This window comes from Canis lupus, chromosome 33 (assembly GCF_003254725.2).
Source record: "Canis lupus dingo isolate Sandy chromosome 33, ASM325472v2, whole genome shotgun sequence".
NCBI classification, from domain to species: Eukaryota; Metazoa; Chordata; class Mammalia; order Carnivora; family Canidae; genus Canis; species Canis lupus.
Window position 1 is genome coordinate 26,242,112 of NC_064275.1, and position 26,972 is coordinate 26,269,083.

The following is a 26,972-nucleotide window of genomic DNA, read 5'->3' on the forward strand; positions in this document are numbered from 1 at the left end:
AGGCCAAAGCAGAGAATGTAGCAGGAAGAGCATTAACCCGAACCAGCAATTCTCAACTGATGTAGTTTTGTCTCTGGGGCAACATTTGGTAATGCCTAGAGATATTTTTGGTTGTCACAAATGAGGGTGTTACTGGTGGGTGGAGCCCAAGGATGCTGCTGAACATCTTACAAGGGACAGGACAGGCCCCCTACCCCACCAAAAATTATCCAGCCCCAAACGTCAACGGTGCCGAGAAAGCCCACCCTAACCACACACTGCTGCCCCAGCCCCATGCCTTGATTTTGGAATCGTAAGATTAGAATTCTCAAATGAGTCAGAATCACAGTTCTCCAGCCGTGCCTCAGATTTCAGACAGGCCCCAAAGGACCGGGGTGTAATGGGACACAGGGGTATGGAGTTGTCCCCCCCACAAATGTCCAGAAAGTTGGAGATGTTCCCCAAAGGGACCTCAGAAGTCATCATGTCCAAACACATTCACTGTATGAAACCCGTGCAGATAAGAGCAGAGACCGTGCAATCACGAGGGGGGCAGAAAACATGACCACAGACACATTGGGAACGCTAGAGAGCGGGCCTTTGACGGCGGAGCCTAAAGGGACCGTGGAGGGCCCATCCAGGAATATGAGAAGCAGGACCCCAGGCTGCACGTGGCAGCCCCCCAGCCCCCCCACTCCCAGAGGCGACCCACACTGAGAACATACCCGTAAGCACCGAGCAGCGCTTCGAGGGGTAGGCAGGCAGCGGGGCTGTCGCAGGGAGCCCCTGGGGCCCGAGGCTGCATCTCCCAGCCCCACGAGCCGGGCCCCCGAGCCGATGCCCTGGGCCAGTCCTGCCGGCAGCAGTCTAGCCCTCGGGGCCCAGCGGGCAGGGCCCAAGAGAGCAAGGAAAAGAACTGAAGGGCCCCCTCTGATGGCCCCAGGATGGTGACATCTGTGCGGGAGGAGGCAATGAGCCTCAGGGCAGCGAAGGGGAACCTCACTGAGCCCTTCAACCAGCAGGGGTTGGGCAGCAGGAGCGCAAGTTGGCCCCAAAGCCAGAAACACCTGTGAGGAGCGGGGCATTTGGGGGTGCCCAGTCCTCCACACACTCGCAGGCACATCTCTACCCAACCAGGAGGGGGAATCAGTGAGAGAACCTTCTCCTTCCAGGGTTCCCTTCGTGCTAAGAAAAATCCTTGCGGCCCAGGTGTGTGACCCCTCACCTCCTAACCCCAGGTCGGCCCTGCTCCCCAGATTTGTCACCCCACCCAGCTGGCATGAGGCGAGGCAAATTCTGTTCTCTGGAGATAGAGCTGCAGAGCTAGCCACAGTGACTCACGTGGGCACGGCCAGTGAGCACGACAAGGGACATCTGTCCAAGTACTTACCACCAGCAGCTCGCCGTGGACACCCGAGACCAAAACACGGCAGAGGCAGGAGAAGCAATCGTGGGGAGGCCAGCACCATCAGCCCGGCTGTCGTCAGAGCCCAGGCTGGCAGCTGCGGTCCTGCACGTCACCCCCAGGGCTGGCGCTCAGGACTCTGGCCCTGGCCCGGGAGCAGATGCAGAGTCACAGGCCAGCCCGGCTCCTAGGTCTCTGATAGGAGCTGGGGCTTCCTTGGGACGATGAAAGGCCAGGGTTTGAGTCCCTCCCTGCTAATGTCCCTCAGTCCAGGGGACCAGGGCTGCTGCCACCGCTCTCCGCAAGAAACATTTGCTGGTGAAATCACCCCGGGCTTCCGCGCTCAGGTTAGCAAGAAAACATCCTGGTCCTGCCCGGTGGCTCCGGCAGCCTGGTCTGGCCACAGGGAAAGCAGGACACGACGCGGCAGCCCGCCTGAGTGGCTCCGATTGTCCCTCACACTGCCGAGCCTTGCTCCCAGCATCAGACAAAAGCACTGGAAACAGCTTGCAGCCCCAGCCGGTGACACACCAATCACGGGCTCCCAGGCTGTCCTCCCGGCCACCCCATCGAGGGCTGGCTCTGTCTCCCGAGTTTCTTCAAAGGCGCCCAAGGATGGTTGAGGATGATTTATCCTCATGGAGTAGACTGCTCATCCCAGAAATACTCCAACTTTGGCTGGACCAGAGAGCAGTGGTGTGATGCTTACGGAGACAGAGAGACCTGCGAGAGTTCGTGTGTGTGTCTGTGCGTGGGTGTGCATGTGAGCAGGAGTGTGAGAGGCAGGGTGTGTGCATCCTCCTGGGGTGTCTGTCCCTCTCTCCTCCCGCGTTTGGAGCCCGAGGGTGTGTGTGTGGGGGGGGGGATGGGTGGTGAGAGACGCAGATTCCAGAACAGGCAGGAGACACCATCCCCCTTCCTGCCCCGCAGGGTGCTAATGCCACCCCTCTAGCTCCCGACGCCTCCACAGCTGCTGCTGTCAGCAGTCAGCTTCCTCTGCCGCACACTCTCTCTCGGGTAACAACTTCGGAGGGAGCCGTGTCTCACAAAAGTCAGCGGCACAATCTCTCCTCTTTCCAGCCCAGGTCCTTTTCTATCCCCATTTTGGTCACCGTCCTCCCTGCTCCCTGCCCAGTGCCCGTGCTCCCAAAGATGCAGAGCCTAGAAACCTCCGTGCTCTGCTCCCATCACAGAGCCATGTCCCTCTTCTCCACCCTCCCGGGGGTCCCGGGCTAGGGAAGAAGGAGGAGCCAGCCATGGGAAAATGGGGAAGCCAGTAACCAGGGAGAAGGATCTAGAATAAGATGAGTGCTTTGGGGAAAGACCACCAGGTGGTCACACCTAAAGGTCATGAGCTTGGCCATGCGAGCTGACCGCCTCGGCAGCTTGGCATCGTGGGGACCTGCCCAGGCTCAGGAGTTAGGCACAACCAGGGCTTTAAGACTTATTAGCTGTGTGATCTTGAGCAACCTACCAAACCTCTGACATTCAGTGTCCCTGCAGGAAAATCGGGAATGTTAAAATCTACTTTGTGGGGCTGTTGCAAGGAGCCAACGAGATAAAAGATATAAGGTGCCTCCCACACGCCTGGCCCGTGCCAGGCCCTCGGGAAAGCCTGGACCTCGTTTTCCTCATCTGTGGACCCCCAGGATGGTTACGGTGGCTCCTACGGGGGAAGGTCTCCGGGGGGCTGGTTACAGAAAGGGCTCGGCTCTAAGACACGAAGAGAGGTGTGTAGGGGGGCAGAGCCAGCGTGGAGATTGGAGAGGAGAGGCCGCAGGGCGCTGTGTTGGCAAAGTGAGCCCCGCCGAGGAGAGAATGTTCAACAGAGCAACCGTGCTGGAGAACGGGGCCCGTAGGAACCGTAGGAGACAACAGGGCACGGGTGCTGGTGGTGGTGCTGGTGGTGGAGGAGGAGGAGGAGAGAGCCACCCGCCCAGAGCGAATGTTAGTCTGGGTTTTCTGGAAAAGAATCCAGAGACGGAGGCGGGAGTGGCTGGATCAGCACCCAGAGTGAGAAGCCAAAGTGGACAGGGGCACCCGGCTGGTTCAGTCGGTGCAGCAGTGAGGCTCTGGATCTTAAGGCTGTGAGTTCAAGCCCCATGTTGGGTATAGAGATGGCTTCAATCAATCAATCAATCAATCAATCTTAAAAAGAAGGAGGAGGAGAAGACGACGACGATGACAGCAAAGCAACCCAAATGGACAAACTGACGCCTAAATAGAAGACAGCCAACTCTAGCAGATTCTCCCAGAAAACCCTCGATAATCACCAAGGCCCACCGGGATGATACAGGGGTCACAACCCAAGGATCTGGGCAGCTCCAGGGCTGAAGAGGCCTGGGGGCGACCACGGAAGTCTTGCTTCACGCCTGAAGTGGGCTTGCCTAGGCTACACAGGCTGACATCCTAAAGCCCCTTCTGGCAGAGGAAAAGCTAAGGCAGCGTGGTGCCCAAGCTCAGGAGGTGGGCCTGACCCTGTCGGACGGGGCAGGGGAAAGGGGAGCACCGCTAGGCCAGGAACGCCCAGCCTAGCACTCCGAAGAGGTGGCTCAGGATCATGGAGCAATGGGGGAGCCAAGGGGTTTGGGCTCCAGGCCCCATTCTGCCAGCAACCGGCCAGGCTACTGGCCTTCTCTGACCCTCTGGATCTTCCTCTTGGAAAGGAGAGCAGATTTGTGGCCCTCAAACTCTGTTTTCCGCAGCAGAACCCATTCTTCAAATTAAAACTTAACAAGAACATCTATATCCGAATCCGATAGAAGCAGGGTTGGGCAGGAGGGGCCGGGCCCTGGATGCTCAGCCTCTCGCAGAGGCTCTCAGGGTAGCTTGGAGGACCCCCAGAGCTCCCAGAACACAGCATGAAATGACAGTACCAGCTGTCTCTGGAGTCCTTTCACTTCCCTGGCACCAAGGCCTTTTATTCCTAGATACCAGCTAGGACGGGCACCAGCTAGAGGGTCCAGGTCAGCGAGCGAGTTCCAAGGGAGCAGCTGCCCCCGTAGGGACACCTGCTGGGGCCGCGGGCCCTGCGGGAGAGGCTATGGAAGGTGGGAGCTGCGGCTACAGATGGCAGAAGGGAGGCCAGCCTGGTTCCAGGCTCCAGGGTGACAAATGTACTACACAGAGAGGCCAGATGGATGCCCCTGCCTTTGGCACCGTGGCTCCTCCAGGAAACACTGGGCCGCTTTTCATACTCTGAAATTGCTGCAGGCTCCCGCTCTCCCCAACTCAGCCAAATCATAAATCTAGCCTGCCAGGGGAGCTGGCTGCCCTGACCCCGGCCCTGCGCCTCCTCCTCCCTCCCACCCCGGTCTTGGCCTCGCCTCATGCCAAGGTGGAGATCCAGGCACAAGCAGCAGAAGGAGGGACCGTGGGTGGAGTTGGGCCACATGGACTGGAGGTCCTGTCTTGGGTTGGCTTTCCAGAACTCCCTCATCCGGATTTCTCTCTTTTTGCCTCTCGAATCCTTTCCTCCTCCGGTCTGGGACTCGGCCTTGGGCTTTTACCACACAATCCCCTGCCCCCCACCCCACACACAGCAGCCTCCTGAGTCAAGAGTTTCAAGTCTGACAGGAATCGGGGGGCTTCCACGGCACCCGGGGCCCGAGCCTGCCTTCTTCCTCCTCCCACCCCACCTCCGGGGGAGGTAGAAGCGGCCTTCCTGCTGCACTAGCCTCGCCTGGCCTGTTCTCTCCCAGGCAAAGGCTCCCGGGCTAGGGACGCAGCGGGGCTAGGGCCGCAGGCTAGGGCTGCAGACGGGCTAGGGACGTGGGCTAGGGCCGCAGCGGGGCTAGGGACACAGTAGGGCTAGAGCCGCAGGTGGGCTAGGGACGCAGACGGGCTAGAGCTGCAGGTGGGCTAGGGACACAGACGGGCTAGGGCTAGGGCTAGGGCCACAGGCTAGGGACGCAGACACAGCCCACCACAGGCAGCCGCCCCTCCCCGGCCTCCTGGAGGGAGCACACACAGCCCCACCAAAGTGGGGTTTATTTCCTCCTTGGTCCACCTTTGGTTATTTCTTTTTTTAAAAAAGATTTTATTTATTCATGAGAGACACACAGAGAGAAGCAGAGACACAGGCAGAGGGAGAAGGGATCCCGGGGCTCCAGGATCACGCCCTGGGCAGACCAGACGGTGGCGCTGAACCGGGCTCCCCATTGGGTTATTTCTTTTCCTACTCCCCACAGTCCCCTCCATCCCGCATCCCCAGGAAAGAACAGCTTCCTCAAAGGATCTCCCCCTGCTCCCTGCCCCGGGCCCTCCCTGCCTCTCTCCACAGTCGCTTGGGTGCTCCTTTCCGGTGTGTAACCCCCGCCAGTTTTACCCTTGTCCCCCCAGTGCCACGTCTCAGGTGTGGAAGCCACGGCTCGGAGGCCCTGACTCACAGCAGGGCGGAGACCAGGCCTGAGCTCCGGGTTTCTCGCTTCACCACGGCTTTCTTCTCCTCGCCTCTATCTCTACCCTCCTCTCTTCTCCCCTTTCTTTCTGGTTTCTCCTCTCAATCCTTTTCTGCTCCCCGCCAGCTCCCTAAAGACCTCCTCCAGACCACTAGAGCTCAGAGCAGGCGGGGACCTCGGGACCATCTGCCCCATCCCCTGGTTTGCAGATGAGGAGACAAGGGCCACGTTACCTGGCTGGGTCGCCAGGCTTCCTCCCCTATCTCCACCAGGGCCCGTGGGTGCCTGTGGGAGGCCGAGAGGGGGTGATGGATTTCCTAAGTCATCCTGATTTTATTACTCGAAGCATTTCTAGGGCAGGACGCAGACAAATGCTCGCTGGCGTGCTCGCTCCCTCCCTGCCTCTGCAGCAAAGACTGCATCTCTGCATAATGCTTGCACCCTTTTTCACTCAGAAGGGAAAGGTCAAGGTCTCCTGTCTCTTGAGTCAAAGTCATCAGCAGCCCGGGGCCTGGAGACATGATCTGCTTGCTCCCTGCCCCCCACGCTCCCAGGCCAGGAGACCCTGCTCCTCCCCACACCACACAGATGGGGTTCTCTCCTTGCGGGGTCCCCTTATTGTTTGTCTCCCTGGTACAGAGATCCTCCTCACCTCCACGGATCACCCTTTCTCATCCTCACACCCCGGCTTTCGGGCATTCGTCCCGTAGATGCACCCTCGGGGTTTCAGTGCACGCTGAGCACGGCCGTGCTGGGTTCGGTGGCAGGCGTGGCTGTGCCCAGTTCTCGGCAGGGCCTCCGTCTGTCGAGAACCGTGGGGCCTCCCTCAGATGCCCTCACCCCCCCAGGCCAGCCTGGTCTTTCCCACTCCCAGGGCCAGTCCACAACGCTGCATCCTGGGTGGCTCTGCGACCCCTCAGGGTGCCTTCAGCAGGGGCGCTCGCAGACGTGGCCGGCCAGGCACAGGACGAGCTAGCCTGGGCGGGTAGAAGGGACGTGGGCTCTGGAGTCAGGACGCTTGAGCTGAATCCTGGTGATCACTTACTAGCAACTTTACCTTGAGTGGGTCACTCCTCCGAGCCTCCATTCCTCATCCGTTAAATGGGGGAGATAAAAGTTCCAAGCTTATCTATTTTGCCAGGGATAGGAGAATTAAACAAGACGATGCAGGTGGACTTGTTCTGGAAATGGATATTGGGCAGAAGTACGGTTCCCCAGATCTGCGGAGCAGCCACTATCTGGCTCTGTCTGCATGGCTCCAAGCCTACCCTGAGAGGTGACTCATTTTGTTTTAGGACAGTGCCACCTAGCTTCCTCTATGTGTGGCTTTGTTCCTGATTCCTGGCCTCCCTGAGTCCCCAGGTAGGAGCCAGTGGCTCTATGCTCCCTCTTCCCAAGGGCCCCATTAGGTGAAAACACAATCTGAGTCTCATCCACTCAACTCATTACAAGAAGTGGAGAGATTTACTTCTGAGGCCTTCATTATCACCTAATTGTGTTTCCACTAAAAACTCATTAATTAGCCATTCTAAAGCTGTCAGCACATTTAAATAGATTTGTAAACTCACAAACTTGTAGAGTTGGAAGAGAACTTTGGCAAGTCCAATCTGTTCAACCCCCTTATGTCAGAAATGAAGAGGCTGAGGCCCAGAGAGGTTAAGTGACTCAACCAAGGTCACACAGCAGGCTGGTGATAGAATTGGGACTAGAAACTGAAGCCATTGAGTTCCAGCCCAAGGACCCTCCTTCCCACTACTCTGCTTTATTAAAGAAAAGCAACACCACCCCTCACCTCTCTCACCTGTCCTTTTCTCAAAGGAGCGATTCTAGATTGAGGTATGTATGACCCCAGCTGGAAGAAAACATAGATGTGGAATTTTAAGTAGATATTTTTATTTTATTTTATTTTTTAAGATTTTATTTATTTATTCATGAGAGACACACAGAGAGAGGCAGAGACACAGGCAGAGGGAGAAGCAGGCTCCATGCGGGGAGCCCGATGTGGGACTCGATCCTGGGACTGTGGGATCACACCCTGAGCCAGAGCAGACGCCCAACCACTGAGCCACCAAGGCGACCCAAGTAGATATTTTTAAATGATGATATATGTACCTGAGCCCAGTGGTGAGCAGCTGTTAGCATGCTAATGGGGCTCATGCCCCCTGGGAGTGGTGGGGGGGGCAGTGGCCCGGCTCCTGGACAAGAGCAGACACAGACACTGGACCTATGGGACTAGAGGCTGGCTCTGCGGATGCCATCAGCAGCAAGTCAAATGCAGATTCTTGCTCCCCAGCTGGATATCCCGAGTCAGAATCTGGAGTGGGCGCCCCTCCCCTGTCTGCATTTTGAGTACCAGAGCCTAACAGAGGTTCTAAAAAAGAACCCGTAACAAACATATACAACAATTATGGAGACAGGGAAAGAGAAATACAGTAGAAGTAGACTCTAATGAGAGGATCAGAGGAGCAGCCCTCCAGAATGATCCCACGGAGTGAGGGCAGGAGGGAGGAGCTAGGCGGGGACCAGAGTCAAGGAGGCGCACCCTGGGGTGGCTCAGGTGCAGGACTATGGGTAAGTGCCCACACCTGGAGCTAAGGCTCTCAGTCCTGGTGTCCAGTTGTTCTTGAGGCAAGTGTCTGCCTGGACCACAGGTTGGACCCGAGGCCTCAGGTAGTGAAGCCCAGGCAGGAACAGCGAACGCCTCTCCGGCACTCGGCGCGCACGGGCTGTCCTGAGTCTCTATGTATCTTAACACAGCTAACAGCTAATTCTACTTAAAGTCTGTGTAGTGGGGGCCCGGTTATCACTCCTGGCTAGGATGAGGATCCCGGCTAGAAAACTAGTCCCGGGGCCGGTAAATGGCAGGGCGGGGACTCAGGCCTCTGATTCTGCTGAACTGCCTCTTGCTTCTGGAGAAGACCAGAAGCTCATCATCCAGCCTGGAGTGCACAGTGTTTCTTGACGGAGGAGCCTACAGCATGTTTTGAGGGATAAGCCTTCCCTGTGCCCTGCGGAGACTTTAGCTTCCTTGGCTTCTGCCAACAAATAACGGTAGAGTTCCTAAGTCACTCCCAGCAGAAAGAGCCCCGCACTTCCGGACACCTGTGTGCTGGGTGTCCAGGGGCATCACCTGGAGGTGGGCATGAAGGATGAGGGCGGAGATGCTCCTGGAGCAGCGTGGAGTTTGTGTCCAAGAGCCCCCTCGATGCTCAGAGTACTGGGCCGGCCAATGCAGGAGGGGTAGGCAAGGCTGATGCTGCCATGAAAATAGAAAGAGTGAGAAGAAGCCTTAAAGCCAGACAGTCCAGGCGAATCTGAGGGTGGGTTCCCCCAATGTCCGCCCTTGACCCTAGCATCAACCTCTCAGAACCTCAGAGGTTGAACTTTTCTGCAGAGGCCAGGGTAGAAAAAAAGACCAGAGTCTGAGGACCCAAGCTGCTGACTTTGGAAAAGAAATTATTCCACCATCACTTTTTTTTTTAAAGATTTATTTATTTATTTGAGGGGGATGGGGAAGGGCACGGGGAGAGGGAGAGGATCTCCAGCAGACTCCCCACTGAGCACAGAGCCCCATGTGGGGTTCCACTGGGGCCTTGGCATAGGGAGGGACTCAATCTCACCCTGAGATCATGACCCCGAGATCATGACCTGAGCCGAAATCAAGAGTCGGATGCTTAACTGATTGAGCCACCCAGGCCCTCCGGCCCCCCGACCCAACATTTTCTTAAGCGTGGCTGGTGGCATCAGAAAATTCACAAAGGAGGATCCCCGGGTGGCTCAGCGGTTGGGCGTCTGCCTCCGGCCCAGGGCGTGATCCTGGAGACCCGGGGTTGAGTCCCACATCGGGCTCCCTGCATGGAGCCTGCTTCTCCCTCTGCCTGTGTCTCTGTCTCTCATGAATAAATAAATAAAAATCTTAAAAAAAAAAAAAAAAAGAAAGTTCACAAAGTGCTGCAGCAGCCCCAAATGGGCTGGGAGGGCCCCATGTCCCTGTCTGTAGGGAACCCGGGTCATCATCAGATGTGGCAACAGAGCAGAGCAGGGGACCTTTGAACCTTTCTCTCCTAGTATTCAATACACCAACCCCATGGAGTGCAACTCTGCGTTTCCCAGGCTTTCCCCTTCAGGACCCCTGGGGACCAGACACCCAGGATGTATTTGTAATGTCCTGAGGAATGCATTCAGACATTATAAACTATGTTCACGCCCACTCATCCTCTTAAAAGCCCAGGCTTTGTGAGTCTGGAATTCATTCTCCCAGTGAGTGGCCAGGCAAGGTACTCAGAGGCAGAGGGAGTAAGCGCGCATAATCCATAAAGTAGAACTCCAAAAGGCGATGACATTCCTCAGGTATTTATTGGGTCACGCATTCCTTTGAAAACTCTAAAATTCTACCTACATAAGGTAAATGCTAGATGCTGTGCATCATACAAGAGCAACGTAAAACATAATCCTTGCCCTGCAGGAAACAAGGCATACGCACAATGTCATTTTTGAAATAATGTCCAAATAAGTGTTCTACACCATAATTTCCATTGATGTTTGGAAGTGAAGCAGAGATCAGCTCACCATAACCAAAGGCTCAGAACCAAAGGATCAGAACAGGCTGTGCACCCCGGCGTGGCAAGCATCATTAGAGAGGCCCTGGCAGGAGAAGTTCAAGGGCAGGAAAACAAAAATGGGTTAGGTCCGTGGGGCAATGGCAAGTGAGAAGGGAAGCGGCGGTATGAAAGCATCGTTTCGGGAGCTCGGTTTTGGGGGCTCGTGCTCGGTTCAGGCAGACAGGCATCAAAGGAAGGATGCGGTTGGGATCGCTTTTAACACTTCAATGAACCTCTGCACTATATACAGGGACGGAAGAAGTCCCTTCCCAGCTTTGATTTACACAGGGGATTGCATTCCCTGGGCAGCAGCCTCACGTCAGAGCTCCCCAAAAGCCTTCATGTCGATAACCGTCGTTGACACGTGTCCGGAGCAGGAAACCCTCCAGTTTCACGATTCATTTTTAGCTGCAAAACTTATGAGAGCAGACGGAGGCAAACTCCTGCTTCTCTTCCACTGGGGAGAGAGCAACCCAATTTGAAGAGTAAGCACCAATTAGCTAGGTGAGAAGCTCAAGCTGTGAATCTTGAAGAGCTTCGCGCCGATGGCAAATTGCAATTCTTCGGGTGGCAGTGGGAGGTAGAGACAGTGCCATCCTGAAGACCCGACCCGCAGCTGCTGATCATTACGTTATTTATGTCTCTTAGCGACCAGAGGAGCACCCATTTAGGAGAAGTCTCGCAAGAGAAGCTCCTTTATAAGCACACAGGATTATTTGTTCTAAATGAAGTGCTCTGGATGCCACTTCGAAATTAAATTTGTTAAGAACTAATTATAAAATTAAGCTTCATGTAAATCCACTGACCTTTGGTTTTCTTATCTGTAAAATGAGGATGATCCAGGCACTACCTACTTCCTGAGATAAGGTTGAGACGGTGTCTTGTAAGCTGGGAAGCACTACAGAAAAATTACTTGCGTGGAGTTTGTGGTGTGTCTTTAACATCCTGATAAACTTGATAGGTAGAGAACAACAAGCTCACATAAGTGCCAACGGGAAAGGAGAAAGCACCCTGCAGATACATGCAGACTGCTGAGTTTAAGTCAATTTAACAATTTTCTGAATGTCTAGTAAGGGCAAGGCCCTTGTGAAGAGTACTGGGGATACAGAGGTGAATGAGAAGCAGTCACTAGCCACCCTGGAAAAGCTCAGGAAGAAATAAGGCCCTCAAAAATCAAAACACACACAAAAAAATCAAACTTCTGAGAAACCAAAACAGAGGCACCAAGTGCATGTACCAAAATCTCCAGGCTTCATCCAGAACCCACTCACTTTTATTTCATCCACTTGATATTTATCCATTGGGATGCTTTTAGTTATAAGTAACCCAAAACCCCACTCAATTCAAAGGGGCTTAAACCAAAGCAAACATAATAACTCACATAAGAAGAGGTTTAGATAGTAAAAAAAAAAACAAAACAAAAAACAAAACAAAAGAAACAAAACAAAACAAAAAAACCCACCCGGCTCATGGCTCCTTCCAATTTCTCCACTATGCCAGTCTCCATCATTCCACGTCCCACTCTGTCATCCCCAGTAGGATTTTTCCCAAAGAAAGTTCTCAAAGTTACAATTGGGCTGCCAAGAGCAATCAGGGCTGCGTGTCTCTTCATTTTTATCTACTTGGAGAATGACTTCCTGTGGCCCTCTATCGCTAGTGAGGAAGAACTTTCTCAGAAATCAGCGGAGAACCGCTCTTCAGATCCCATTAGTCAACATTGTGTCACGTGTGCACGTATGACCTAGCCACTAATGAAGGACGAGAACGTCCCCTTAAACCAATCAGGCCGCCTCCCGAGGCTGAAGTCAAACCTAAATGTCACTGCTGCTCCTTGGGGAGAGGGTGCGGAATGAATAATGGGAAGTGAACCACTACGTACGATCTCCTACCCAATAACAAGGCCTTTAGTTATCCATTTCCCAAACCCATATAATAGATGCAAATTGGAAGTGAAGAGAGCTTTGCTTTAGGCAGGTACATTGTGTCTAGCAAGAAGGGACATCAGTCAGCGAGGAGGAGCAGCTGGAAAAACTAAAAAGCAGACATGAAAACTCAAAACCTCAGGGGTCCATTTGGTATGAGCAAAGAGTCCCATAAGCCCCGCTGAATTACAGCCCAATACATTAATTAAGGTTCCTAACATACCCGTGGGACATCAAGGAAAGGTTACATTTATGCTCCTGTGACTGTTTACAAAGGCAGGGGCGCATGTAATACAATTTTACAAACACGGTGGCTGACGATTTTTCAGTGTCGCGGCTTAAACAGACACATCGCAAGCTAGTTAGAAAACTTTGAAATTTGGAATGACCCAGCCCAGCTTCCCTGGAGGGCTGGGCCTTACTGTGCACACTGTAAAGGGGACACCCGGCAGGCAGCGAGATGTCACGGCTGGCCTCCTCCCAGACTCCTTCGCGCTGATGGAAATTGATTGCACCTCGTCTCCCGACAAGGTGGCTGATTACCAATGCCAAACAAATAGTAGGTATTTGTATTATGGTGTTGCTCTTCTAGAACAAATATTCAGGCTGCCAGCCCCATCTAGATCTATCATATCAGAGCCTCGCGGGCATGGCCCGCACTCTTCTTTCCTTAAAGTTCCTCCAGAAAAACCTCATGAGCAGCCACACCAAGCCTCATGCTACGTCTCTGAGAATCCAGAATGCTCTGCAAAGGGGAAAAGCCTCTAAGAGGTAGCCTCCTTTGTGCTTTCTTGTAACAGGAAGGCCAGCATGAAACGTCAGAAACAACAGATGTTCTGGGCTCTCAGCCCTCTGGGGACAGGCACCGCTCTGCTCCGCCCCCAACAGGAATGTTCCAAGAGTCCTTGGCACGAACCACCATCAGGTAAGTGTCTTGCTGGAGAGTCACAGCCAGCCCGCCTCCTAGACCCAGCGGCTCCCCTCCTCCACCTCTTCCTGCCTCCAGCCTTCTGCTCTCCCCCTCTCCCCATCCCACCCGCCAGGCCCAACCCCTACAGCTCCCTACAGGTCCCTATAGCACCCTACAGCTCCCTACAGCTTGACAGCCCCCCCCCCCCCATCAGCCAGGAAGGACAGTCTTCGTCACCTGTTAAATGGCACCACCACCAGTTTCTATGCCACGGGTTCCCTTTGTAATCAACCACCCCCCACCTCCCTCCATCCAATCTCACTCTTCAAGGTGTTATTCATGTCATGTCCAGCCCCAGTGCCTCTCATTGCAGCTGGCTGAGCGTGGGGTAGAAGAGGGACTCGGGACTCCGAGAATGTGACTCCCAGGAACCAAAGAGTGGTTGGCCTAAAGGGGAGAGATGTACTCTTTACCTTTGTCCAGACAAGGGAGAGCATGATGCCCTGGCCTCAAACACTCCAGCCAGGGAGACACGGGTCCTAGGCCCGACAAATTGATTGCAAACAGAAGTCACCATGTCCTGCAGGCCAGCCCTCAGCTTCTTTGACCCTCTGCCTCCGCCTCCCAACTCCCGTGACCTCCAGCTACCAGCCTCTGTGCAGCCAGAGATTAGGGGGTTGGCCATTATCCAAAAGCTCTTCTGGTTCTGGCCCCTCGGTGCACCACTGGTGTGACCTTGGACATGGCCCGCAACCTCTCTGAGCCTCAGTTTCCTCTTCCCTTTCCTCTGGGATGGATAATGCTGGTGGTCTTGGCTCATATCCCCCATTCTCATGAGGCTTAAAACACACAACAAATGTGACTGTGCTCCGTCGACCAGAAAGCACTGTTCACTCATGAAGGATCACTGTCCACCGGGCCCAGAGCATCTCCAGCTGGGAAGAGCGTCTCATTCATCTTTGTGTCTCCAGTGTCTGCAGTTGGTAAATGTCTCCCGAGGAATGGCTGGGGGTGGCACATGAACTGAATGAGGAGAGGACAATAAAGGAGGGTGGGAGGGCCTGCCAAGCCAGGACAGTGATAATGAAGAAAGTCGAGGAGACAAGAAACACTGCCCCTTTCCTCTCCCCCTCCAGTCTCCAGGACCAACAATGTCCCCCAGTTGGTGCTGATTCGACAGGTAGCTTTTCAAAGTTACTCTAGCTCCACGTAGAAATAGCAAAAGATGTTATTAAAGCTTTTCCATGCCAATTTGAATAAAATTTTGAACACATCCAACCTTTAAGCTAAATGAAAAACCCCCTTTTGGGGGTTCAACTGGGCCTGGGTGACTCAGTTGGCTAAGGGTCTGCCTTCAGCTCAGGTCCTAATCTCAGGGTCCTGGGATGGAGCCCTGGGTCAGGCTCCCTGCTCAGTGGGGAGTCTGCATCTCCCTCTCTGTGCCCACACTTGCGGGCTCTCTCTCTCAAATAAATACATGCAAAAAAAAATTTTTTTTTAAACGTTTTTTGTTAACAACCCTCCAGGGTGCTTGCTGGCCTTGGCTGGTGCCACATGGAACACTGACATTGGGAACTGGGGGACTTGGAAGCTTGGGATGGGGCCCTGGAGGGCAAAGCTTTCCCTAACTCCATGTTGCTTTGGTTTGGAGGAACAGGCACTCCAGAGGCTGAGGGAGCCTGGGTGGAAATTGGGTAATTTAAGTAAAGGGAGGAATCATTTCCACACACGGAGCAGCTCCAGTCCTGGGAACCCACAGGCAATTCTTACCCCCCACCCCCATCAGCTCTGTTCCCCGTACCTACCCTACCACCACCACCCCAGTTCCCGGAACAGAAACACGACCCCTTAGAGGATGAAAAGCGCAGCTGCTTTTCACACACACAATCCCTCCCACGACAGGCTCCACCTCATTGTCAATACTTCTGCCTCCTTTGCATCCCCGGGCCTAAACTGTGATGGAATAATCGGGATAAGCTGTAAAGGGGAACCCCCGCTCCCAACTCAGAACAGCACCAGGAATCAGAAGGTGGTAATTAGGGGGTGTAGAAGAATGCTCCCACAACGTTACCCTTGGCCTCTGAGCATGGGGGCACACGGGCAGACGAGCACCCCTCTTGGGCACACCCCTGCCACACACGCATATGCACACGCATGCACCTGTAGGCATCTTGTTCTTGCCTCCTTCCTTTCTTCCTATGCCCCACTCCTCCCCACTTCCTCCCCTCCCCGCTGGTAGGGCTTGGCCAGGATACTGCTCCAGGAGCAGAGGGTGGCCAGGGGCTCTCTAGATAGCCCCGCATCCCCCGAACCTGACCCTCCTCTCTCTCTCCACGGGGAGCCAGAGCCAGGGGACCCGCTTCGGCCACCTCCATCCTCACTCCCCAGCTCCGTGACATCTGCGAAGCACCTCTCAACTTGAAACCTTGAATCTCCCCTTTATAATAGGATACGGAGTCAAGTATAAATCCAAGTCCACAAACGTCTACTCCACACCAAACAGTAGACTCAGCTAAGGAAAGACGCAGAAAATGGATAAGCCCGTGTCAAATGTCCTTATGTCGATGCAATTTATAATTTAACTCATTAATGGGGGATGGTAAAGCTAGCTCCAAAGAGAATTTCCAAACAGGGGTTTGTATCATGGGTCAGGGAAGGCATGCAGGGACGAGTTGGTGAAGCAGAGACAAAACTGGTTAATGACCTACAGGGCTAAAGACCCGTAACTCCAGGGTTCTCTCTTCCACTGAACAGAAACCATTTGCATCTCCGCTGGGTAAGGATCTGTGTTATCTTATCAACCTATATGTTAACATTAACTTCATAAAGTCTGGCCCCCAATCAATAATAAATTGAGAGTCAAGCCAAAGTACATCTCCCCAGAGAATTAAATAATCTTTGGGTGGACCTGTTAGGTAACAGGATGAGGTGGCCAGTGCAGGTCTCCAAGCTTTGGATTTTTTTTTTTTTTTTTTTTTTTTTAACACCGTGGTCCTGGCCTTCAAGGGGCTTCACACACCTGGTGAGGCAAGATGATCAGACACAGCAGAATTAAAGACTTCCAGAAGAATCACTGTTGGTTTTGCTAGGTGTGACAATGGCAACGTGTTTACGTACAGTGTAAAGACATCTTAACCAGGTGAGATGTACACTGAAGTATCTATGGATAAGATTTCATGATACCTGGGATTTATTTTAAAATATGCCAGGATAGGGGCACCCGGGGGACTCGGTGGTTGAGCATCTGCCTTCGGCTTCAGGTCATGATCCCAAGGTCCCGGGATCGAGTCCTGCATCGGGCTCCCCGCATGGAGCCTGCTTCTCCGTCTGCCTGTGTCTCTGCCTCTCTCTGTGTCTCTCATGAATGAATGAATAAATGAATGAATAAATAAATAAGTAAAACATGCCAGGATTAAAAAAAAGTTTGGCAGGGAGGTGGGGGGGTGGGCAAGCACGGAATGGATGAAACGAGATGGGCCGGATATCGGCAACTGTCGAAGCCAAGTAAGGGGTACATGGGAATGCAAGCATCGTCCTATTTGGAAATATATTCAAATTGTTGTCCTGCCAACAGTTAAAACCACATCCTATCACATGTTTATTATCTTCTCACACGCTACACGATTTACTGTGGTTTTTCTGTCTCTGCCGCTTAGAATAGAAACTCCGTGGGGGCAGGGCTGCCCGTCCGTGCTGTCCACGCACAAGCACACGGGCGATCTGCACCGGGGGCACACAGTCGGTATTTGTGAAAGGACTCCTTGAGGTGCGCCCCCGCTCAGGGCCCGGGAGAAGGGGCCGCCTGCGTCGGGCGGGCTAGTCCCGGCCCTCATGGGTGGGTGGGATCAGACGGGAAGGGAGAGAGCTGGCGGGGGAAGTGTGCAGGCTGGCCGGACAGAAGCCCGGGAGGGACAGGGTTCGGAGAAGAGGCTGTGGAGAGTGGTAAGGTGGGGGATGCCAGGAGGCAACCGGAGTGTCAGAGTCAGGTGGGAACGGGGGAAGGGACTGCACAGAGGTCGCGGGCAGAGACCACACATCTGAAAACCTACAGACGGGAGACAAAGCAGAGGCAGTCCAGGGAGCAGGTGCGTGGAGAAGGGCCAAGCTGGGCCCCTCTGGGGACGGGAGGAGAGAGGCATGGCCATCCGAGCGGCAGGTAGGGTGCACACCTCCTGGACGGGGCTCTCCCCTGGGCCCTGGGCTCGGGGCGCAGTGGCGGGAGGCGGGCGGGGAGGGCCTGCAGCTGCCCAGGGCTGGGGTGGGGGGCTCCGGGCCCCACTGCAGGTGTGCTTTTGATGTGGCTCGGCCTGTGGGGCCGAGGAAACCCGAGCTTCCCAGTGCAGCCCGCTGCATCAATGCCACCCAGTCTTCAATGAGGCCGCAGAAGATGTGGGCCCGCGGGCCCGTGGCGGGGCTGGCAGGAAATCAAGGCGCAGCATTTCAGCCGGAGATGAAAGGGAGTTTGCACCCAGACTCCTACCGACACACGCACAGCCCATTCTCTGCTCCCCGGGAGGGGTTCTCAGCGTGGGGAGACTCCCACTTTCTCTTCCCAGTGGGGGGGTCTGTAAAGAGAGAGACTGGGAACCCAGGGTCTTCCCTATCTCTGCAGGTTTCGACAAGCTTCCCCTGCGGGGTGAGGGCAGGCTCCGCACATGCATCAGGTGGAAACACGGAGCCAAGGTTTGTGCCCTCGCCCCTGGCACGTCAGGCCCCACCCCACCCCTGTGTGGAGGGACCTACGGGCTCGGCTACAAGGATCACCGGGTATGAGAGAGAGACACACACACAGAGAACACACGAGCCAGTGCAGCTCCCTCGCTGCTCCACAAAGGGTGCCGCCTCCGTCCCCTGCTGTTGCCGGCCACAGACATCCACCAGGGACCTTGAAGTGCTGCAGGGGTTCAGGACCCTACTCCTCACCCTAAGCTAGAGGTACACAATCGAGGACCCATGCACGCCCCATCGGTGCCCGGAAAGAAAGAGAAAGGGAGGGGGCAACCAGGATGCTTCCTGACTTGAGCTGTCCTTAACAGCACACCTCGAGGAGGCTTCAGTGCCAGGTGCTAGGAGTGCAAAGGGGCGCGAAGACCAGCGGGGCCCTCTCCTCACTCTGGGAGACGGAGCTCACATCGGGGAGACCATCACAGGCTCTCACGCCGTGCAGGCAGCACCAAGGGCCGAGGGCAAGGCAAAGAGGTGCCCCAGGGTTTCTCTCCCTGACTGTCCCCGAGATTCTCCTGGGGAGCCCTGGCAAAGATACCAGTGCCCAGCCCCCTGCCCCAATAGATGGAATCTCTCTTTGATGGTGGGGCCTGGGCTTCCAGAAGTTTTAATCACCCCCCACCCACCCCCGGTGGTTCTACGGTGCTGCCAGGGAAGAGAAGCGTTAAAGCATACGTCCCTTTTCAAAATGGACACGAGAAAGGATGACAGGGGTCAGGGCCCCAAGGAAATGCACCAGCTCAGATCTGCCCCTCCCCACCAAAGCGTGGTATGGCAAGTGGGCAGTAACAGTCCCCCGCCCCCTCCTCAGAGGGCCACCCTGGCCCATGTGCCAGGACAACCCAGAGCAAGAAGGGAATGGTTTGGGCTCTTTTCCCCCAGAACTTTGACCTCAAAGGTGGAGACGACCAAGAGATTTCGTTGACTTAGAGCCCAGAGGCATCTGTTCCTCTCTTTCTGAAACTCCTTCTGAGTTTTATTGTTGCCTTTTTTTTAAGCACTCCAGTGTGCTGGAGGAATGAAAAGGAAGAGCACCCTGCTGAGTGTCCTAGATGCCCAGGGAAGGGAGAGGCGCTGCTGATACGGGCACGGGGGGTGAGCAGCTTCAGGTCCAATTCTATCAGATCTAGAGGGGAGCAAGCAGGGCTTACCCGTAAGGAATGGGGTGAGTCCCCAGGATGGCTAGCTCTACTGGGTGTGGGGCAGGGAGCCCGCCGCAAGCCCAGAACACAGGGCTCACCAGAGCCCAGGACCACGGTCCCCCAGGACACTCACACCGAGAACAGACACCATGTGGTGTGAAGGGACACATGGAGTTTGGAACTGGAAACAAGGATCTGAAACTGCCTCTTAGTCGATGGCAGTGCAACTACCTTCCTTTAGAGATTTATTTATTTATTTATTTTAAAGAGAAAGAGAAAGAGCATGAGTGGGGGGGGAGGGGATGCAGAGGGAGAGGGAGACAGAGAATCCCAAGCAGATTCCATGCTGAGCACAGAAACCAACACAGGGCTCGATCCCACGACCCTGAGATCAGAACCTGAGCCGAAACAAGAGTGGGACGCTTAACCGACTGTGCCACCTGGGCTCCCCTCTTCATTTTTTTTTTTTTTTTACATTTTATTTATTTATTCATGAGAGACACAGAGAGCGAGGCAGAGACCCAGGCAGAGGGAGAAGCAGGCTCCACGCAGGGAGCCCGACATGGGACTCGATCCCAGGTCTCTAGGATCGTGCCCTGGGCCGAAGGCGGCGCTAAACCGTTGAGCCACCGGGGCTGCCCCTCCCCTCTTCATTTCTAAAATGAGTATCACAGCACCGAACTCCGAATTGTTTGTTTTTTGGTGTAAGAATCAACCGGGATAACGTAGGAAGCAATTAGAGCCGTGTCCCGCAGAGACTCCGGTAAAGGGAAGTTTCAGTTGCCTGGAGAAGAAACTTCGGGTGTGGATGCTCTCCGGCAACAGAGAGGCACCCCTTCAAAACATGGCTTTCGTCCTCTTCGTTTTGCCCAGAGCAGGTGAGGGTGAGTTACCTGAGACTATATGGAGCCAGTGAGTGACCCCGCCAGTTCCTGGGAACTTAGCGCCGCAGGGCAGGCACGGGTGTGGGCGACGCCAGCTAAGCCTTCTTGCCCTTGCCTGGAACTGTCACCCCCACCCCCCTAGAAGGCAACAGCTACCCCTCCGATCTCTCAAGCATCCAGCACAGTCCTGGTGCAAGACGGGTGCTCAGGTCAACATTCCTCATTATTGGACAGTCGGTCAGTTCAAGGTGGAACGGAAGAGGTTAATAGGACGGGTCGGGGGTCAAGTCTGTGGCCTCAGAGAAGGTCCCTGTGTTGTGCTGCGCTGACAGCTGTCACAGTCCAGAGAACCAAGCAGGTGGCACCAAGGCGCCCAGCTCCATCCCGGGCACCGCTGCCAGCCTCCACCTTCTCTTCCCCTCCCTGGCTCTTCTCTGCTGCATGTGGGCCTGCACATGGGGTGTCCAGGCTGCAGCGATCCTGACACTTGGATCCTGCCATTTCCTCCCATCTCAGCATCCCCGCCTAGGCAGGCCGGGTATCCCTGGTTTCCCGCCTCTCGCTTTGAATGTAAACATCACTGCCAGATGCTGAGAACCGGAGAAGCGTGTTCCTCCCCAGAGCCAGAGAGGCCCATCTTTCAGCCACGTCCACGGTGGCTCAATGCGGAGGCCTGGCCCGGCTGGAACTCCAGAACCACCGCAACCCCCACGCCCCAGCTCCTGCTGCCTGCACTACATGCCCGCCCGGTCCTTCCAAGCCGTCGGCTCTCTCTGACATCTGTAGCCACAATGTAAGCTCTGCACAAGGTCTTGAGTTTAGAACCAGGGACAACTTGGCACAGTCCCATCAGAGCAAACCCAGCGGGAGAAATCTCAGTTTCCTTCGTGCCTGCAAGGACGGATCGTCCACGCACGAAGACCACCCGGCGTCCGAAGCCGGGCCTCCCTCCCACTGACCTTCACACCCTCATGAAGGTGCCAGCTTGTGTCAGGCCCACAGAACCGGTCCTTCTAACACAGGAAGATCATCCGAGACCTGTGGTGAGTGGAGCTGGATTTCTATCAGTGCTTCTGAGATGTGAGCCTCTCCAAATGCCCCCTGCTGTGCGCCCCCAGCCTCACCACCCTGAATCTCCAAGACGGGGTGTGATTTGGGCTGAATATCCAGGCACTCTGTCCTGGGAGCCCAGCCTCCAGGGGGCAGGCCCAAAGCCAATTGCTGAATACACTGAGAGGAGGGCGGGTGGTAGTCTCTGAGCTGCTGAGCCTCTTTCTCTTGCAAGCCCTCCACTGCCAGGGCTGCCAGGGAACAAAGGGAGTCAGTAAGGTAGAGACATTGACCTGGGGTCAGTTACCGAACTATCCAGAGCCTTAGTTTCCCCATTCAAACGATGAGGAAACAACTCTTGGGACAGTCCCCTGGTAATTTAGAGAGCAGAGTGCCAGGCACATTGAGCATCCAAGACACGGTCCCCCTGGTCTAGTCTCCTTGTCACACCTGAGCAAGCGCAGGGCTGTGCAGGTCCCACATAGGGCAGTGTGGGACATCTATGAGGACAGGAGATGGAGTTTAGAGTTTTGCCCAAGAACCATGGGGATATGAATTCTGACTCGGATGGGAGGAAGGGCCTCCACGGGGCAGCAGAGTCTACCCGAGGCCTCTGTGAAATGATCCCCCAACACGTGCACACATACACAGCCTGTGAGTCAGGCCCGAGGGTTCGATCCTGGAGGCTCAGGAAGTACCGAGGACGTTGGCTCTTGGCAAAGATGCAGGCCTGGGAGTGGTCACTAGAGGGCTCAGGATGGCACCCAGGTAGCTGCCCCAGGGAAGTCATAGGAGACGGACAGCCTGAGAACCAGCACAGGGCTAGGGGTTGGGAGTGAGGGAGAAAGAGAGAGTCGGTGGGAGGGAGGCCATGGCTGTGCTGTGGGAGAGTAGGATGGCTTCCCATAAAGCTTCCTCATTACCTCCTCGGGACACAGAATGACCCAGAGAGACCCAGAGCCCCCGGCTTCCCAGCAGTAAGCACTCATGCACAACATTGCAGCGGAAAACACTGCATGCGCCAAATATTTGAACGCCCTGGTTTCCTATCTCCCTCCACTGCCAAGCACATTTCCCTGCACTCCTGGTCTACAGGAGACGCTACTGGGAGAGGCCACCAGCTACTGGGAGAGGCCCATTGTCAGGTGGAAAGAGCCCTTGCTCTGGGTTCACTGGGGCCTGGGATTAAATCCTTTCTCCACCTCACCTCTATATTGTGCGATGGTCGGTAAGTTTCTTGACCTCCCTGAGGTCCTTCTGTCCTGCGTAAAGCAGGAGCTAACCCCCTCCGTTATGGCCCTCCCGGAGACCTAAGTGACAGACTGGCCCATAGTAGGCTCCCGCACGCTGGGGTTATTCTTTGAGAATATGAAGCAGATCCCGCCACAATGAGTCCCTGGGGCTGAAGGCATCCATCCACCCCGAGGACTAGCCGGGCCTTCTCACTGTGCTCCCCGCTTCCTGCTTTCAGAGTCCCTGGGAGGCCACAGCACCAAAGCGCCAGCAGAAGCCTAATTCACAGTCGGAGAGGTTTCCCCAGACATGCGACCCGGGCAGAGCAGGGCAGGTGGCAGTCACAAGCATGCCCACCATTCCTATCCCCCAGGCCCGGGCCCACGCAAAGCCGTCCCCCCTGGTCCTGCCATCTCAAGGAGAGGAGTTGGTGAAGTGGAAACTGCTCCAGACATTTAGCCCAGCGCGACAATCTCAAAGCAATCCTCTCTCTCAGCAGGACCGGGCTGCGAAGTGTAATTAAAGCCATGGGTTAATTACGAGCGGGCGGCAGCCGTCTTGCCAAGAGGAGCCCCTCATCACCGCCGCTGCTCCAGCATCCAGAACCATCCACTCAGAAGGCCGGTCCTCTTCCTCTTCCGCGCTCCTCCTCAGCCCTCGGGACCTCAGCTAAGTCATGCCAGAGTCGCCTGCAACTAGCTGCTGTCCACTGCTCTTGCAACTCACCCTTGGGAAGTTCGCCCTGTAGTCTAACGTAAATCTATCCTGCTACAGATCGACGCTGGGAATGGGGAGAACTGACGTGGATGTGAGTTAGGGCTTCAGGAAGGTGCCCTGAGAAGTGTCTTTAGAGAAGGCCAGGGCCTTGCGCCCCACCCCACCACCATGAAGAGGAGATGGTGCGAGGATCCTACAGGAGGATCCAGCCGGGGATGAGGGCTGACGGGGAGTGGGCAATGGAAAAGCATGTTGGCTGGATGGACCAGAGAGCCAGCTAGGAGGTAGCAGGCCCACCTGGGTTGGAAGCCTGGCTTGGCTGAAGAGCTACCCAGTAGGGACGCCTGGGTGGCTCAGCAGTTTGGCGCCTGCCTTCGGCCCTGGGCGTGATCCTGGGGTTCCAGGATCGGGTCCCACGTCGGGCTCCCTGCGTGGAGCCTGCTTCTCCCTCTGCCTGTGTCTCTGCCTCTCTCTGTCTATACCAGAGCTACCCAGTACCTCCCTATCTCAGTCAGCCCATCTGTAAAATGGGGGTAATAATGCCATTCCTACTCTTAGGGCTTTCGTGAGCTAAAATACAGAAAACAGCTTCTTAAATGGCCTGGCACAATGTAAGCTCTCAGTAAACTCTAGGAAATCCTCTTAACGCCCACGTCCTCTTCCACAAATTGCTCAGAATCCTAGGGCTTCTCCCTTCCCCCTTTGTCTCAGACTCCTTCTCCCATCCCAGAGTCACGGCCGACACCCCCGTGCTGGGCCCAGCCTGTGACCTTGCCTCCTCCCCAGGGGCCCCCGTCCCCACCGCATCCTCCGCCAGCTCCCCCGCAAGCCTCCTCCCCGTAGCCCCCAGGGACTCTTCTAGATGTCTTGCCTCACTAAAAGGAGCTCTTTAAATCACTTCCCCCCATCGCCCTCTGGAGCGGGTGTTAGGGCCACCTTACAGCCGAGGAAGCGAGCCTCGGGGAGGAGAAATCCTCCGCCCGAGTCACTCTGCGGGTAACGGGTAACCGGGTAACCCGGAGAGCCAGGACCGGAGCCCTGCTGCGTGGCCCCGGGCTGCCCTCCGCACCAGACACCTCAGCCAGGCCCCGGCCCAGGTGGGCCAGCTCCTGATGCACATCTCACCTTCCCTGTGGCTCACCCTCAGGGAGTCGAAGAGCAGGAACAGGAAAAAGAGAAGGAGAGGTCATAGGACATGAGATGAACCGGGGAAGGGGAAGAGCCGAAGGGGAACGAAGGCCGAGGGAACTAATCTGGGGTCCACAGGTTTGGGGGCTTCCCTGGCGGGCCTTCAGCTCCTCCTGCAGCTTTGCTCGGTCTTCTCCATCAGGGCGCGGGACCCCGGGGCAAGGCAAGGGCGAGAGGAGCCTGGGCACAGGAGGCCCAAGCTGGAGGCTGGTACGCAGGCTGTAAGAGCACCAGCTGCTGCGCGTGCGTCTGAGCCACTCGGCCCAGCCGCGCACCCAGGGTGCATGCAGATGGGGCTCCGAGCAGCTGCGGGGATCTCACAGCGATCCTGACAGCATCCTGGCAAGCACGAGAGGCGCTTCTAGAAACGGGTCTGGGGTGGTTTTTGCAAACCACACAGAAGGAAACTCACTCTGCTGCCCGGGAAAAATTCCTGAAAAGACTGTAAACGAGGGGTGGTGGGCACTTGGGAAAGGCGGCTGAGATCACGGGCAGGCAGTGTGTGTTCAGCAATAAAGTCCTGTCAGGCAAAGCCCATCTTCTCTGCTGACGGGGTCACCAGGCTGGTAGGTGAGGGAAATGGGGTTTGCTGCTATAGCTGATCTCGAAACCATTTGACAATCTCTTCATGAAATCGTTGCATATAAGCTAGAGAAAGGAAGCTAAAAGGTGGGAAAATTAGTAGGGCATGGAGCTGGCTGAGCAATCATATCCAAGGGTGCTTGCCAATGGATCAAGTCCCTGTAGATGGAAGCATCCAGGTGCATGTAGGGCTCTGAATCATCCCACTGCATTCAAGATCTTATCAGTTCCTTGGACCAATAGTTGGGAAGCATTTGAAGGTGGGAGCTATTAGCAGATATATTGGATGTCAGAGACAGAATCGGAAACATTTGTTTCCTTTTCTTAAAAAAAATATTTATTTATTTGAGAGAGAGAGAGAGAGAGAGAAGAGAGCACAAGCAAGGGAAGAAGCAGAGGGAGAGGGAGTAGACTCCCCACTGAGCTCCCCAGGGAGCTCAATGCAGGGCTCAATCCCAGGACCCTGTGATCATGACCCAAGCCAAAGGCAGACGCCTAACTGACTGAGCCACCCAGATGCCCCTGAAATACCTGTTTTTAAATATTATTTAATTTTTTTAAAGATTTATTTATTTATTCATGAGAGACACACAGAGAGAGATGCAGAGACACAGGCAGAGGGAGAAGCAGGCTTCTCAAGGGGAGCCTGATGTGGGACTTGATCCTGGATCCCGGATCACACTCCGAGCTGAAGGCAGATGCTCAACCGCTGAGCCACCCAGGCATCCCTAAGATTTTATTTTTAAGCCATCTCTACACCCAACTGGGGGCTCAAACTCACGGCCTCAAGATCAAGAGTCGTGTGCTCCGCCAACAAAGCCAGCCAGGCACCCCCCAGAATCTAAAATATTTTATTTTATTTTATTTTATTTTATTTTATTTTATTTATTTATCTTATTTTATTTTTAGAATCTGAAATATTTTAGTGGGCTAGAGGGATGGACTGAACGTAGACAAGATGAAATGAATTAGGGAAAAAGGTAGAGTCCCAAACATAAGAACAAAAAGGCCACAGCGCTGCTCTGGGCTGAACTGTGTCCCTCTAAAACCCACACGTTCAGGTTTCAGTCCCCAGTACCTCCGAATGTGGTCTAATTTGGAAAGCGGTTGTTGCAGATGTAATGAGTGAAGATGAGGTCATACTTGAGGAGGGTGGGCCCCTAATCCAACACGACTGGTGTCCTGACAAAGGGGGATATTTGAAGACAGGTGCACAAGGAGAGCCCCATGCAAAGATAAAGGCAGAGACTAGGGGGATGTTTCTATAAACCAAGGCAGGGCAAGGATTGTCGGGAAACCACCAGAAGCTAGGGGAAAGCTCTCCCTCGCAGGCCTCAGAAGGAACCGACTCCGCCAAGGGCTTGATCTCAGGCTTCTGGCCTCTATTGCCCACGAGACAACAGACTTCTGTTTGTGAAGCCTCCCCAGTTTGAGGTACTTTGTTCCGGCAGCGCTAGCAAACTAACGCAACACAAAGACAAAATTGGAAGATGGGGCTGAGTTCCGAGTTATAATAAAGAGACCTGAGGGGAATGGTTGTCTGCAAGCTCAGTAAAAGTCAGCAGGGCCACGTGGCTGCCAAAAATAGCCAGCGCAGAACTGAGGCTGCGTTAACAGAAGCTGTGGTGCCTGCACTGATGAGGGTGGCTGGCCGGGCCTCACCTGGAAGGCCAGATTTGGTCCTTGTGACCACAAGTTAAGACAAGCGGGAGGATGCTCAGAGTTCTGTGCCCAGGGAGGAAGAGACAAGTCAGAGGAGCACTAATGCAAGCGGGGGAGACGTGAAGGCAATTGGTCCCCAATGCTTGAAAAGCTGTGGCGTGGAAGGGACTGCGTTTGCCTGGAACAGCCACGTGGGAAGAGATGGAGCCCTCGGGGAGAGAACACAGACCTCAGAGAAATAGAAGAGCTTTCTATTAGACATTGTCGACCCAAAACTGAATGGGCACCTGCTGGGCAACGAGCTCTGTGTCTCTGAAGAACTGAAGACGCCACCGGCTGACCGCCCCGTAGGGACTCCTAGAGGTGACCCTGGCACCTTCCAGCTCCGAGAAGGGCCCACTCATTCCCCAGCCTGGCTGACACCAGGAACTCAGGCTCCTTACCCATGTAAAGTTAGAGGCTGCTGAGGGCTGTTCGGGCCCAAGACCTCTCATCGATGGCCTCGGTGGGTCAAACTGCACGCTAGACTCATACACCTCAAGAGATCAGGCTTGGCAAGACCCCGTCCACTG

General features: G+C 55.0%; 1 protein-coding gene across 3 annotated transcripts in view; it reads right to left on the reverse strand.

Moving 5' to 3' along the window:
- Window positions 1-26,972, reverse strand: part of SEMA5B (semaphorin 5B) — a 118,755-nt gene that overhangs the window by 81,255 nt on the left and 10,528 nt on the right. The window contains exon 1 of one of the 3 annotated variants that reach the window (XM_049105464.1): window positions 1,370-2,209. The exons of the other annotated variants lie outside the window; for them this stretch is intronic. The gene's annotated coding sequence lies outside the window, so the exon portion shown is untranslated. Of the gene's footprint in view, window positions 1-1,369; window positions 2,210-26,972 lie in introns of those variants that run through there. 3 annotated transcript variants of the gene reach the window in all.